Source organism: Rhamphochromis longiceps, linkage group LG13 (assembly GCF_057381845.1).
Source record: "Rhamphochromis longiceps isolate RC_006_pf linkage group LG13, R_longiceps_female_GT1.1, whole genome shotgun sequence".
Classification (NCBI taxonomy): Eukaryota; Metazoa; Chordata; class Actinopteri; order Cichliformes; family Cichlidae; genus Rhamphochromis; species Rhamphochromis longiceps.
The window spans coordinates 10,802,286-10,818,559 of NC_140569.1; the positions used below are offsets into that span (position 1 = coordinate 10,802,286).

Genomic DNA, 16,274 nt, shown 5'->3' on the forward strand with positions numbered 1-16,274 from the left:
TACAGTGCTATTATGAAGTTCTCTCTCTCCAAGCATTCCTGGAGAAACTCTATCACTATAACCACTCCTCATGTCAAGTAGATCTTCCATTTTACTCTATAAGAGATCGATCAAACATTTAGCATTTTTGGCATTTTATCATATTCTCTTTAAGACAGATAAACAGAAGATGGATGGATGGATGGATGGATGGGATAAGTTTAGATCTTCAAAGATCACATCCCAATTCTCAAAGATTACATATGAACGATACACAGACAAGGCCACATTACACAGTATTTTTGGACAGTCTCTAAGTTATAGCTTTGTGACTGTTTTAGTGAGACTGACCAATAATTATTGCTTAGCATTATATTTTGCATGCAATGCAAGAGGTTCCGTTCTTATCTCTCAAACAAATATATGCAAATAGCATTCCTAAAATTTACTGTCTCAGTGAAATAAAAAGTAATGCTCTGTCTTAAATTGTTTTTTTCTGTATCTGCATGTTTTCACTGTGACCTTCATAAACGCTTTCCTGATGACTTTGAGTGGCAACAGGCTAAGCAGGTTATTCTAGTTATTCTACTGATCAGAAACACATTTAAGGTACTCCTGGGGGATCATGAAATGTTCCCAGGCCAGACAAGGTATATAATCTCTCCAGCAGGTTCTGGATCTACTTTCAGGTAAAGGGAAGCAACCAGGATGCATCCAAACCAGATGCACAACCTTTCCTTTAAACACGGAAGAGCAGCAGCTCTACTTCTAGCTCCTCACTCTATCTCTAAGGCTGAGCCCAGCCACCCTAGAGAAGAAACTCAGGCACTTGTCTGAATTCTTTGGTTATTGCCCATATCTCATGAACATATGTGAGGGTAGGAAAATAGGTGAACCAGCAAAATGAAAGTTTGTTGCTGACACCATATAAATTTGCCAGTCAATACAACATTCACTCCATATAGAGAATTATATTGTGGTTGTTTGCCGATGAGTGTGCAGTTTCACCCCTCGCTCATCACATCCATTTTCAAAATACCAAAATGGTGCTGGGCTTGTTATGGAGCTTCACAAAAATGTCTCGGTGGCTAAGTCCATCTTTTATACTGTCTATAGTTACAAACGTTGGTGGGGTCTCATATATCATATGTTGACATAAAGTAACTTCCTCATGAAACAAGAACAGCTTTCATTGCTATGCTGATGACACACAACTAAATCCACCAGCAGTCTGATATGCTTAGAGCTATGTAACAGACACCAAATGTTGATTGCCTTGAAACTCATAAAGCTCACAGATGCATCACTAGATTTGTCAGAATTTAATCCTGAATTTGATAACCTGGTTCCTCCATTAAGTCTAATGGAGTAAAGACAGGGCAGAAAATTTAAATCTGCGATATGTGTATGCCAGAGAGTTATCATTCAGCTAACACAATGCCAGAGATTCAAGACACCCATCTGAACAAATGCATTGGATGCACTTATGGTAAACTCTTTATTATGTTCTACTTCTATGTGAAAACATACATGTAACACTGTAGCGCAGAAAAAGATACATTTGGCTCCTTCCTTACTTTCCTACATTCCTAAATGGTTGTCACACCAGATGGATTTGCATGTTTTATTTGTCCTTCTGGACACAACCCTCCTATTAATTGACCTTAGGACTGGCACTAGTAGTACACCAGCATGAGGGAAAATCAGGTGATAAAGAAAGCAAAAAGCCATCAGCCATCAACCGTCCTGACCACATTTTGTCATGTGAGTTCAGGTTGCGGCTACCTTGCACCACAGTGTAGAACCAATAGATACTGAAAACCTTTCAGACAGGGGTTATTTAGATTATTTTTCTATGATTACTGGTTTTAAAACACTTGATCTTGAATTTGATCTTGTTATTCTATTTATTTAATAATAATTATTTAATTTTTGATTTTTTTTTACCTCATTGTTTATTGATCTGTGCCTCAACACACAACAGTGTTTGTGATTAGTGTTTGAAGACTTTAAGTTGTGCGAGTTTGTGGGGGGAACTGGCTTTGTGGCTTCTCCTGAACCAGGGATCTTTCATTGGAAGGTAAATGTGATAATCAGGGCAGATACGCTAAAGATACTGAGTCTATAGTTTAAAAAAACAACAACAATTGACCACAGTACAATGTAAGATGACAAAAAAAGCGTTTCCTTGTTGCTGAAACTGGTTATTTCCTCACCAAAAAGAAATGCATATATATATAGATGTATATCATTAGTCCATCAGTAATGAAAGCACCACTACACACTGCATGCATACTGCGCTAACCCAGAGCCTTCATCTAATGAGGCCCCATGGTCTCCAGATCAATAAAGTGTTAAGAGGCCCTTTGAAAATAACATTGTAGTGTTAAGTTGGTCTGTCAAGCATACAATCCACAAGCTGGGCAGCAGCACTTCAACTTAAGAGCTGCCATCTTGTTAACATGGATTTACTCATCACTAGTTTCAAATGGACTAAGGGCATTGCCCAACCTTCTACTCACATAGCATAGTAAATAGTAATGTACACACGCAAATGGAAATAATTATGCACGAATCTTAATTACTGTCACGAACCTTTAGTTGTATAAATAACTATTTGGCCGAAACTACAGATCACTGAAAGTGAATAATGGTCCTTGTAATTTAAACCACATACCGACACAGAGGTGGCCCATAACAATGGTGTAATTTTACATACTATGGTATCTCTGGCCTAAAATAATACTTGCTTTGGACACAAATGTTTAAGACTGAACGGTTGACAGTACATTAAAATGTGTAATATAAATTTAAGAAAACAATAACGCGTTGAAAAATGCAGAATGGAAATCACCCTCTTTTATTGACTGAACTGGACCTCCTTTCCCACCTTCACCATAGCCAACTCCATCTTTCCAAAGAGTCACTGTTAGCCTCACTCTGTCTCCCACCCACAGCCTAGCAACACACATACACACACAACGTAAGTTTGAGGGCGAGCTAGCGAATTCCTGAGGGCTATCCGGTTTCGGGTTGCCTTGGCAACCAAGCACGGAGGCAGATCCATTAATCATTGAGAGCAGTTCACTCCAGAGTGGAGGTCAGACTGATTGCTGTGGATTGGGTATCATCCCAAAACACACATACACGCATACACACACACTTACAAACATACACATGGACCTTGATTTAAATGAGAAAAGATTGGTCTTCCAACTTTACCTATTTTCTGCCATAAAGTATGCAATCCCTAAACCACACACATGAAAAAGACACACCTATATACAGTATTAGAATGCAAACACAAACCTAATATACAGCTAAAACTGTCAGGGAAGCAATTCCATACTGTATCCTTGAATTCTTTCTTCCTTGGCCCTGTTTCCTAAAAGACTCGACATACAAACTCACATGTACACGCACAAAACAATCACTCCCTCCAGTGTTGTCTAGGCATCAAGACGGTGGCGTCCATCGTGGTGTCATGTGACGTGGTTACATGGAGCCGAGTGGATTAAGAGATTGGAGCGCCGCATTTATTTTTCAGGGACTCGGCTGAAACATTAGACCTGCACAGGTGTCTAGGAAAACTGAGAGAGCAAAGACAGAGAGAGAGAGAGAGAGAAGCATAGAGAGGAGTGGAAAGACACAACAAGGAGCAGAGGAGAAAAAGCAACATAAACACACTTTTTACCACTAAATATCATATTTATGTGTCCACATCTTCTATTCTGTTTTCATAAACCTATGTTTTCTAGTAGTATCTTGTAGTAAACAGTTTTTTTATACATTATCATAAATTCACTGTATTGGGGATGCAACAAACAACGGGAGGGATACCACGCATCAGTACTTCAGTATATTGCAAAAGCTCAGCTGTTTTTCTCATTAGCATTAAATAGTAGTTGAAACACTGGACAAAGGTATTGGTCCACCTACACATCACAATTACAGGAGCTGGTCAGCAATAGAAATCCATGCCATGAAGCTGCTAGCGGGGAAGTTTTGTGCTGATGTTAATGCCAGAGGAGGTTTGGAGTTCTGCAGTTATTGAGTCTGCAAAATGTTGGCAACTTTAACGCACTATGCGCTTCAGCACTCGGTGACCCCGCTCTGTAACTTTACATGATCTGCTCCTCGTGGCTGTGGTTCCCAAACACTTCAACTTTGCAATAATATCCCTTACAACCGATCATGGTATATGTAGGAGACAAGAAATTTGAATGGTTGCATTCCATTGCTACCATACTTGAATTCAGTGAGCTTTGTCCAACAACCTATTCTTTCACTTTTATATACTTGTCCACATATGTCCTGTGAACACTTTAGTATGTAGGTAATGTCACAAAAATGTGGAAAATGCAAAATATATGTTTAAATAGTTTGCCTTTCCTTGCACTGTTGTTTTAACTCACTTTCTTGTAAAACAGAGATGCAAATGCCAAAGTAAAGAAATAAGAAGGTAGACAGAGAAATGCATTTTCCCCATTTGTTCAGTCTAGGTTTCATTTATTCTCTTCACCAATTGAATGCATCTGCTACCAATCAATTTTACTGAGTAACCTCTATTAAAGGCCAACTATCACTATATAGCAAATACTACAGGCACAGATGGTCAGTGGTGTGCCCATGATCACACAATACATAGACCTCATGCTATTTTATTCACTCACTCACACACACTATCTCCAATGCAGTTTGCCCAGTGAGATTTATGGTGTCCTGGGAAACGTGATGTAGACGGCTACAAATCAGCATGACTATGAAATAGAGAGCCACATGAACACATACACACACACACACATATTCAAGTGCACACACCAAATCTAAGCACATTTGTGTCACACACAGAAACGCAGGCACAGCCGTGACTCATGTGAGCATGCATACACTTTCAAACATACACATAGACACACACACATAGGCACGAGCACATGAACACATGAAATATAGGTACAGCCACTGCACCACTGAACCGACTCCCAAAGGTGCCCACTAAATTTACTGGCTCCTCTAGCCACTTCAAAAGCTCTCCATAACTTAGAGGCCAGACGATTTTATTGTTTCATGGAAGAAAGGACGGTGAAAAAAAAGAAGCAAAGGAGAGCGAAGGAGTGAAAGATAGATGTACTGGGAAAAAATTAAATCCTCCTTTGTTTCAGACAATTAAAATTCCTCTGGTTCTAAGTCATGTGGACCCACAAATACAGAGCGTACATGTTGCCACACCCTTACACATTTGCGCCAAAGCAAAAAATTTGTTAATTCCATCCTTAATGTCTTTAACTCTTCATCAGTAATGCACATATGCACACATGGAATGGCTGTAGCTCAGGCGGTAGTGCAGGTCACCTACTAATCAGACAGTTGGTGGTTCGTTCCCTGTCTGCTCCAGTGCATGCCAAATATCCTTGAACAAGATGCTAACCCCAAGTTGCTCTCTGATGGACGAATGTGTGTGAATGTTAGTTAGAAAGAGCCTAGAAGGAAAGTAAATGAGGCAAGTTGACTATGAGAACCAGTCCATTTAGCAATAGAAGACTGAGCATTTTAATTCTCCCCTTTTCCATCTGTACCTGTCTCCATCTTTTTTTCTGCACGTGAACCTCCCTGTGAGTTATGATCAGTGAAGCCAGTTAGACCTAATGATGTAGACACTCCAGGTTATGGGGCAAAGAGCTGGTAGCAGAACTTGTTAATGGCCATTTTAGTAGTAACACTTGCCTTGCGGCACTGCACTAATGATAAGCAAAGGTGATAAGTGGTTGAGTGATCCTGCCATAGGCCTCATTTAAGAATTCAAATCAGTTAATAACGTGGTCGCTATAAAGTGATGATTTAAGTTTGTTTTTTTTAATAGTTGAAGTTACAGTAACAATTAGGGTTTATAGCAGTATGGAAAAACATCTTACTGAAGTGATGACAGGGCTTGTGCATGGAAATTGCATGGTTTTGTGTCTGGTTTTGATTTGTGCTCAAATGTCAGCTCTACTGCTAAAAAGTCACAGCATGTGTCATTTGCACTTCATCTTCTTTACGTAGTTCTTGTTCCATAACATTTATCAGTAATCAAACACTTTTGCTCTTCAGCCATTCATGTCAACTGTAAACCCTCGATGCACACACTCACAGTATTGGGTAAGATGAGACTTTGTATTTAGCAAACTGAGCTTCCTGGCAGGTGGTCCACCAAATGTTATCTTTTTAACCTGTGTCCTCGTACATGCACATGCAACACACAAGAGCCTATTTGCTAAATGAGCACAGGTGATCACGAAAGGATAAGGAGGCCTCTGACAGAAGGACAAGGATTTACTCACTAAATCAGCCCAAACAGAACAAAGACACGAAACAGGGAGATCATATTGAAGTTGCACTGAAATATACTAGAGCTCTTCGTGCATGCTCTTCCAATACTTGCTAATTACATTGCTTCTAAGCAACTTTATATGCATGCGTTTATCTTTCCGTGTGTGCAAACCATGTCGAATAATAGACTAGTACCATCTGCTGCTTGATGGCTCAGGCAAAATTCTCAGCATGCAGTTGGTGGTCCCCGCTTTAGCCACCCCACAGATTATCTATCAGTGTTTGCATCTCCATGTACATATATGTGTATCTCTGTGTGTGTTTAGCTGCTTCATGTATGCATGTGTTCTTGTGTGCACACTGCAGCCCACCAAGTCAGAACACCCAGATGGAATGAGGGATCAAATTCTTGATTAAAAATGGCAGAGGGAGTTCTGAATTTTTCTGTGTGTGTCTGTGTGCCTTGTGTGCCGTGTGCATATGCTGTGTGACACATATACCCTCTCCCACATGTTTTGTGCCTGCTCACACACTGAGTTAGGTAAAGTTGATAAATTCCAGATATCCTTGCCGCCCTCTCACAAACTCAGCTTTGCATCGATGGAAATAGAAATGCGGACTTATTCTATGCAATTAACCTTTAATTAAGCAGGAAAGGCAGCAAAGAGCCACAGAGGAACAATACACTGTCTGTTCATTTATTGGAGTGTTACGGCCCCAGAGTCTCACCCAATACTCAATAGAGCATGTTCAAATTAGGAAATAATTCCTGCTTATGAGCTTTATGGAGGTTTGCCAACAAAAATGATCAGCATTCGTCATGAAAGCTGTTAAATACAGTAAACATGACTTTGCTTAAAATATATTTTTCATATGGCTTGATGAAACACATAATAAATAAAACAGTTAGCCTTCTAAAAATAATATTTTTGTCCTTCTAGTATAGCTAATGGTGATATTATATCCAATAACTGACCAGCTGCCACATCAAAGACAAATTAAAAAAAGAGAGATACAGAAGAAATCCTAAATTGAAATTGATGTAAAATTCCACAGCAGCAAAGGTGGAAAATAGTACAGCTTTCAGAGTATGTAATGTAATGATGAACTTGCCTGTGTAAACGCTCTGCCCATGTGTGATCTATTTTTGAGACAGAGCCTTACAAATCAAATTAAGTATGCCAGAGACACCTCATGCTTTCCTTTTTTTGGGATTTCTTCAAAATCAACTGGTCTCTGATCTGAAGGCTGATCTGAAGCACTGAAACTGGATTTTTTACAGCAGGTAGCAAGGAGAGATGATTTGCTCTTTTCCTGTCAGATATATCTTTGCCCTGTACTGCCCCGCAGATCACTGCACACACTCCTTTGACTATTTATGGCAGCAGTTAACTCTCAGTGCTCTGGTAAAGAGCTTCAGCAGCAGGTGAAGTCAAAGATATAGCAGAGAACCATATCCCGGGCCTGACACGATACTACAACGCATAAACTCACGCAGATGAAAAATTGCAGCGAGCAAACTCACCAGGGTTAAAGATTAAAATGTGTGTTTTTGTGTGTGTTTTAGAGCTAGTAGTGTGATACCAGATTGATTCCAGACTGGTGTTTCTGTGGTTTTTGGAAAGGTAATACCCTCTGCCCTCTTTTTGCTGTAGCGCTGCTGTTGCACAGCCTCTATCCATTCAGCTGATGGATGTCGCCCAAGAGACTCGCAAACGAAGTGCAACCTGCAACATCAGGAGAGAAGATGCCACAAAAGAAGAGGGAAGAAGGTAAAAGAGGACAAAGGAAGAACAGAAACGAGATCTCAAGTCAACAAAACATAGTGTTATTAAGACGGTACAATCATCCACTTCTGTAGCGCTCTATTCTACTTTATTCTATTCTGTTCTTTTTGTGAGACACAGCTTAGTGTCCATTTTCTCTTCCTCATTCCAACAGAAGGATTGATCCCTCAGGCCATAGACCGTTTCAAAATGGGCTTTATTATAGCACACCGTTTCTTTTGATTACAGGAAGGTCTCACTTTACCCCACCACTCCATAGCTGTGTGTATTGTATTACCCACTGTTCTGCCCGTGCATGTGTGTCAATATACATGTGTATGCAGATATGTTAGTGCTTTTTATTTGGGCTCCAGATTAAGGCCTCTTATTGCCTGGGTTCTGCTGCATGAGTCATTTATTTCAACGTAATATTTAGAGCAGTTTTTGCCTCGCATGGTTAAAAAACATTGATGTGAAGCTTGCTCTTGTATTGATTTATTTCCAATTATTTCCAAGTAATCTCCCCTTTGCTCTGTTTTGACTCTCTGGCCACGTGCTGGATTTGTGCTGGGCTTAAAAAAGCATTTCAGGCTGATTAATGATATATACAGTATTTAAAAATATCCTTTATTTTTAAATACATGACCACGCTGGTTTATCTAAAAAAGCAGTAAGCAAAGCACGTAAAGTAAAGTAAGAGGTCCAAAAGTGGTCATAAAAGACGCTGAACATCTTTCACATCCATTTCCAAATGGATATCACAACCACATTTGGAAAGAATAACTAAGAAGTTTCAAATAGAGTTGCATAGTGTTTAATAAATTGAATCTGACTGGCCAATAAAATCCTGCCGTCTGCTCAGAAGGGGTCATTAAAAGGTCAAGGGCCTAGCCCCTGATCCAGACAGACAGCCTCGATTCCGTGTTTTCCGCAAAACACAAATGGGTGAAATTCATACTTCAGCAATGTCAACTTCCCTCTGCAGCGCTGTCACTTACAGCACAGGCCTTGGAGAGCACAGAGAGCGAGTGAGAGAGAGAAGATATATCCTGTATCATTTCCTGTTCTGCCAAGCGATGTCTTTCTGACCTTGTTCATGATATGCCTCCACGCTTCTCAGTATACTCCTTCCTGGCGCTTTTATATGTGAATCTGTCTCTCTGTCTGTCTGTCTGTCTTTCTTGCTGATCCGCTTTTTATCTGTCTGTCTGCGTCTTGCTCTTGACTCTACCTGTTTCTCCCTCTACCTTCCTGTCTCTCTTCGTCTACACACGGTTTGCAGCTGGCAATATAAGGTGCACACTGCAGGACGAGGAGGGTATATTTGCTTCTTTTCATTCCAGGCATCACGCCAGATGCCGCCTCTCCCTCTACACCCATTTTTGACCACATGGTCAAGAGGGAGTGTTTTCTGTTGCTTTTGGACTGCACTTTCAAAAAGCCTTTCCCTCGCCCTGTCTGTCTTCCCTACACGTCTGACGAAAACTCAGACTCCTTTTTTCCAACCAGAAGTGCTAGTTCTGGCATCGTGAGCAGCTCTCTGCAACCCCAACCCCAATGTGCTTGCACACACACACACGCGTGTGTACGCTAACCACACCTCAAGCCCTTCACTAAAACACCAAATATCTAATTTTTCGAGCAGGAGCATGGAGGAGAGAGATGGAAAAAAAGAGATACAGCATATTTATGAAAACAAACTGGACTGATGCTTTGACAAGTGCAGTTTAGATTGTGGGTATATACCAACAGGAAAGGTGAGAAGCAGGTAAATGTAAACGTTCATTATATTACCATCGACTGCTGGGCCTCTGATGTACGATCCCAGCTTTCTTAAAAGCTCTCCTCTGACCAAAGTCTAGCTTCTTCTAATTCCACCCAGAGCTCTGGGAATTTATTAAATTACCTAAAATGATCACATAAGAAAAAGAGCTTTAGAATTTGCTGAGGTGCACAGGATAAGCTTTCAGACCTATCTATAGAATCTCTTTAATTCCCCAAAAGTGTGTGTGTTTTAAAATGTCAAAGTGCCTCAGTGCAGCTTCTTTTTTGCTGAGTCCATTAAAATTTCCCACATCCTTCTTTTGCAAAACACAAAAATTGTTCGATATTGATGGAGTTAGCCAGTGTACACAGAGGTACTCACTCTGGGAATAATTTATTCATTTTTATGTCTTTCAAATTCCTTCTTTTTGTAACACTTATAGGCAGATTTATTATAGTCATTACAGAATTATTATATGTGTATTTCTTTGACTTTGCTACAATATAACAAAATTTATTAAATGACAATAAACCGGTGCAATAATTTGTAAACAATTTCAAGCCTTTACACAATTAAATGTAGTATAAAGACAATATAAAAAAGGTAAAAAATGTTAATGTTGAATTTGGCATCTGCATGTTTTGCACTGATTTCTTCCATTGTTTCTTTAAATAACACTGCAAGAGCTGTTAAAATGTTTGTGATTTTTTAAAAATTGCAAACAGCCTGATGCAACATTTCAGTCGCCCAACGGTTTATCATCTCCTCCTTTGTCATCTGTTTTCATAATGCACAAATCATTTTCAATGGGGTACAATTCTGGACCAGTTTAGGCAGGCCAGTTTAGCATTTGGACCTTTTCCTGCTGGGCCATGCTGCTGTAATATATTTAGAATGAGCATTATCTTGGTAAAATAAACCAGTTCTTCTCTCAGTGATATATAGCTCCAGAACCTGTTTATATTCCTCAGCATTAATGGCGCCTTCGTAGATGTGCAGGTTACCTATGCCATGAGCATTAATGCACCCTCATACAATCACAGATTCTGGCTTTTTAAATTGTGTGCTAATAACAAGCCAGATGGTTCTTCTCTCCACGTTAGTCTGGAGGATGAGGTGTCTAGAAAAGAATTGTGATTCATAAGACCACAGGACAGTTTCCACTCTGCCTCAGTCCATGCAAAATAAGCTTGGGCCCAGAGAAGGCAGCAATGTTTCTGGATCTTGTTTGTACCAGTTTAGTTTTGTCTTTGTATGATAGAGTTTTGACTTACATTTGTAGATGCAGAAATAAACTGTATTCACTGACAGTGGTTTTTAAAACAGGTCCTGAGCCTATGCAATAATTTCCACTGTAGTCTGTTTCAAATACAATGGTGCCTGAGGGCCATGCGGCCATTCTGTATTAGTTTTCAGCTTGTATAGAGTCTTCTCTGGGATAACAATACTTTAATGATAATATTTACTGATAATGATAAAATCACAAAAATCTGAATGTTGACTTTGTGAATTCTTACAGTCTCCCAAAAAGTGGTAATCCTTCCACAACGTTTTAAGAGACTCCACTTCTCTAATATTTTCTGTTGTTGTCCGGCACAACTATTTGAAAGGTTGTTCATTAAATTAATGATTATATCCTTGCCTTTTAAAGAAAAACATTTCTCAGTTTCAGCATTTAATATTTTGTGTTTCTACTGTTTAAAATTAAAATATAGGGCTTAAATAATTGTATAGCTTTTTCCCATCTATTTTTCCAAACAACTTTGTAAATAATTATCGATATATATATTTAAGAATTGAGACAAATCCTTTGAATAATTTATTTTGTGTTTGCTTGTTGCTTTAATGAAATCTGACTTTGATAATTTACCTTAATGAGTATCTTTCACCATTATAAGACCTGTTATAAGCATGGAGACATCAGCCAGACAGCTGCAGATGCACGCTCAAACTCACACACATGCACACACACACACACACACACACACACACACACACACACACACACACACACACACACACACACACACACACACACACACACACACACACACACACAGAGGACTGTGTTAATGAGAGTGTACTCTCCTTCTGTTTCACTCTTTCTCACCCCATCAGGGAATATAAAGTTTAACAAGCGTTTTGCTATCAGTGACCCTGAGGAGGAAATGCACTCACCACCGAGAAATACTACTAATTACCCCAAACTCCGTGGGTGTCTCTGCTGCTGTGAGTTTTGCATGTGCGTGCAAGAAGAAAGCTTCAAGAAAGTTTCAAACAGGGTTTGTGTAGTAGGAGGTGGTGTTTTAGTTGTGTGTCTGTGTGCCTGTGTGTGGTGGTGGTTGGGGGGGGGTTAGGTAGTAGTTAGGTTTTAGATGGGTAGGTGGAGGCTAATTTATGTCAGCACTATAGCGAGCTCCAAGATTTATTGATGGTAAGGCAATACAGGGAGATCTGCTTCTTCAAAAATGCTCTGCAGCTCCCTCCTGCTCTACACACATAACTTAATGCCCTCCACCTTCCACCTCCCACCTCCTATTATACAACATGTCTGTCTTTCACACCGAAGCCGACTGTAATTGTAGAGGCCGTACTGTTGCTGTGCTGACGCAAAGGACATATGGTCCTGAAAGAAACCATTAGAAGTATTGGGGGGTGGTGCTTGAATTCTGTCTCAGTCTTACACTCACTCACGCACACACAGAGATGCACACGATTCCAGTGTGTATGACCCATTCCATGTTTTCCCCATCCATATAAAATGACAGAATTCTTTAAATTTGTGGTGAGATTAGAGCAAAAAAAGTTGTCCTTTGGAGGTAAAGGGAATTTACCAGCTGAGACTGGACAATAATTTGCAAATGGGAGAGGTGGGAGTATTAACACAAGGAAGGAAATGCCCTGTAAATTGTTGGGAGTGATGTCTGTTTCTCAGTATCAAAACTCCATGGGTGTATTTTTTGTACTTCTCTATAACATTTATACTGTTATTTATGTGCAGACTTTAGTAGGGTAGATATGTGTTGGTATGCCATTTACAATCATCTGTTTCATGACTTTTAGTAAGATGTTTGAGTTTCTGAGTTCTTTAAGACTTTAACATTTTGTCGTTCGTTATCACTTCCAGCCTGAATGGAAACACTTTGAAATGACCTTAATTCCTAAATTGTTAAATTCATAATTAAACTGTATTTAATAGTTGTTACTGTTAACAAATAATGAAGTGATAATAATTTTATCAACTGGTTATTAGAATGTTACAAAGTTGTCACTTGTGTTTACATCTGTAAAAAGAAGTTTGGGGTGAATCACATGTAGATTGTTGTTTATTTTTTTATTTCCCTCACTTTTGTTTACTTTTACTCGAGGTTCCGTGAGGTTTTGAGACCACGTTTGTTTAGGCGTAGGAAAAGATTGTGATTTGGATAAAAATACTGTCAGCTGGAAATAACACTAGTCTGGCTATTGCCATGTCGCAGAACCAATGCTAAATTACAGGCAGTACTGGCAGTATTTGAAGCTCTAGGTATGAGAACTGGCTCGCTGATCAGTAATGAAATATTTGCTATTAAATGGTAATAACATGTGGTGATCATTAAAAACGCATAACTGAGAATATAAAATGTTGATACTAGTAAAGTGTATTTGTTATAGCTGTGGTAATAAAACATTATAATCCATAAATTATTATTTTATTACACAAACTGATGATATAGATAAACATGCATTATAAACTAATGATATAAATAAAAATCATTCAAAAAGAAGCAAAATAAAAATTTATTAAAGTACAATTAACTATTATCTGGACTTTATAAGCAGAGGTTGTGATCAAGTGTTACCTCAAAAGGTATTCCTGTTAGCTATAATAGCTTGGACACATGTGTCCATGGGTATCTCTTTTGTTGATGTCAAGCAGAAGGAACTTCAAAGTCATGTTCTAGTATGTTCAGTATTTTTATATGCAGGCCTGGGTTCTCTCCCAGTCGAGGTCGTTTCAAAAGAGCTGAAGGCTTATAAAAGCCATGTTAGGGTTATTATGTACATCCTATCTGCCTCAGCCTTCACTGACCCACGCACACACACACAAACTGTGTGTACGTGTTTTTGTGTGTGTGTGTGGTCATTAGGCAGAGCTACAGTGGAATCCGTTTACTCTCATAATTTTGCTGTTCGTTTTTGTGAGCCTGAGAGGAGGAACGAACATCCTGAGTTTATTGGCCATTAGAGAGCTCTAGATGTGTGTGTGCATGTAAGATTGTGTTGGTGTGTTGAAGTGTGTGTGTGTATGTGTGTGTGTGTGTCTGTGTGTGCGTGTGTGTGTGTGTGTGTGTCAGGAGAGCCAGTTTGTTTGGCTAAGTGAGGCAATTTTGGTCTTTAAGTATCTCATGTCACTTCCCCTGAAACAGGGGCAAGTGATACAAGTGCTCCATTCTTAGCATCACAACACACACAACCACTTGCATGGACACTTACACACATTTCACTCACACTATTCGGGCTCCATTTTGACTGGAATATTTGTTCTTGGACATTATTTTCAGACTGTAAATTTGTATTTCAATAATGTTGTTGAAACTACTCTAAGTAGTAAAACAAAAAGCAATTTGTGATTTTACAATATGAGGCTTTAGCCCTCTAGAGTTATTTACTTTATGTATGAGCCTCTAATTATTTTTCTTCTGCTACAGTTGGGTCACATACTCTTCTTTTGTGTGCATGCCCTTGTCTTTCAAAGCCTAATGTAAGCAAATTAAAAGGACTTATGACTGATGTAATTGAAAACAAAGCACTTGATCCCCAAAACAGATTCACTGACATGCTTAGAAAAAAACCTATAAACCTCAAACATGTGCTCCAGTACATCACTGAAGGAAATGTACGTATGCCTGTCAAATGCAGCATAATTCCTTAAAGTCCAGTAAGATGTTACCTGATTGGCTCTTCAGGGTGGTCCTCTGATTAACCCGACTAGCTGGGAAGCAGACGGCTTTGATCTATGATTGGAGAGGTCACTCGCTGAGGTCAGCCAGCGTCCGCAGTGGATCTTAGGAGGCCAGTGATGAAGTTTTTGAGGAGCAGCTTTCCAAAATGAGACGTGACACCTAATTTCACATAAAAAAGAAAGAAAAAAAGTTAGCAGCATGCATGAGAGTGAACTCATACTGACTTGCATTGAAGTTAACAGCTCACCGCAGTCCTTGACTTAAAAAATCAGTTTCTTCATGCAATCAGATGTTTTTTGACAAGCTTTAAAATGAACACCCTTTTAAATTAGATGGATGATTGGGTGATATAGTGTGTGTGAAATCCTTACATATTGTTATGTTTATGGCAAATACGATATGTGATCAAACTAATGTTTAGTGGAATCACCTGTGCTCCAAACTGCATGACGTATGTTTGCTACAGTATTCTCACAGCAATGTGTGAAATTATTTGGACAAGTAACTTGTGCTGAGCAACAATATGGCATAATAATGTAGCCATGAACTACATCACCAAAGATTGAAACCAAAAGCGGAAAAAGTTGATTGCAAGGTTAGTCTGGACTTAGACTGACAATCAGTTGATCACCTACAACAGATCGTTTTATAGCTCTGATTTCCTCTTGTTTATTTTTGTCTGTTTTATTATGTTTTTAAATCAGCGTTTAGCGAAAACAAGGCATTTGTAGGCCTTTCATTTTTCCTGAACTAATAACAGTACACACAAATCAATTAGTTATTATTATTTTCCAACTTGGTAAAATAGCTTTAGGTTGGATATCAGTCTGTAAATTAGTATCACACACTCTCTTAATCTATCCTTTCTGTGTCGTTGCTTTTTCCTTCCCCACTGCTTCTTTGTCACCGCTGTAACTTTTCATCCCCTCTGTTGAGTCAGAGGAAGATGAACTCTGAGCAGCTGTGTTACTCCCTGCCTAAGTGAGTTATGGCAAGCTGCTGTCCTCTTGGCTTTTATTGATAATATTACACTGGCTGATGTAAATATGACTCCGCCTCCACCCTCTGTCATCCTAATGCAAACCTGGAGCTCGCATCTGTGCTTGTGTGTGCGTGTGGAGGTGAATGAATTTAACGTCTGCTCGTCTATAACGCGCGAACGAGTAAGGAAGTCAGGCCCCAGTTCACTGTGTATTAGTGTTTGTGTACAAGTGTTTGTGTGAGTGTGTGTGTCGCAATCGCTTCCTCACCCCAGGACACTCCTTCCCCAGGTAGAAGCACAACGTCAGGCTTCATGCAGTTTGCCGGAAATATCGAGCTGAGACTCGACATGATAAACAGCACAGAGCATTGAGCTGGCTAAAAGAATATCCTGCCTTCATGCGTGTATATATTTTTTATCTGTCCATGCTGGGCTGCTGTGACTTCCCGCTGTGCTGTAAATAATATGTCTTTTCACAGGTGGATGTCTCCATGCGATGCACACTCGGGAACAGGACTGGATTTTAC

The 16,274-nt window shown here is 39.4% G+C and overlaps 1 long non-coding RNA gene across 2 annotated transcripts in view; it reads right to left on the bottom strand.

Annotated features, from left to right (window-relative positions):
• The window catches only part of LOC146655393 (uncharacterized), a 44,807-nt gene that overhangs the window by 19,352 nt on the left and 9,181 nt on the right, over positions 1-16,274 (bottom strand). The window contains exons 2-4 of one of the 2 annotated variants that reach the window (XR_014914299.1): positions 14,753-14,924; positions 9,849-9,960; positions 7,873-8,015 (exon numbers count right to left, since the gene is read on the bottom strand). This is a non-coding gene — a long non-coding RNA (uncharacterized LOC146655393). The remainder of the gene's footprint in view (positions 1-7,872; positions 8,016-9,848; positions 9,961-14,752; positions 14,925-16,274) is intronic. The other variant, XR_014914298.1, reaches the window with a different exon arrangement.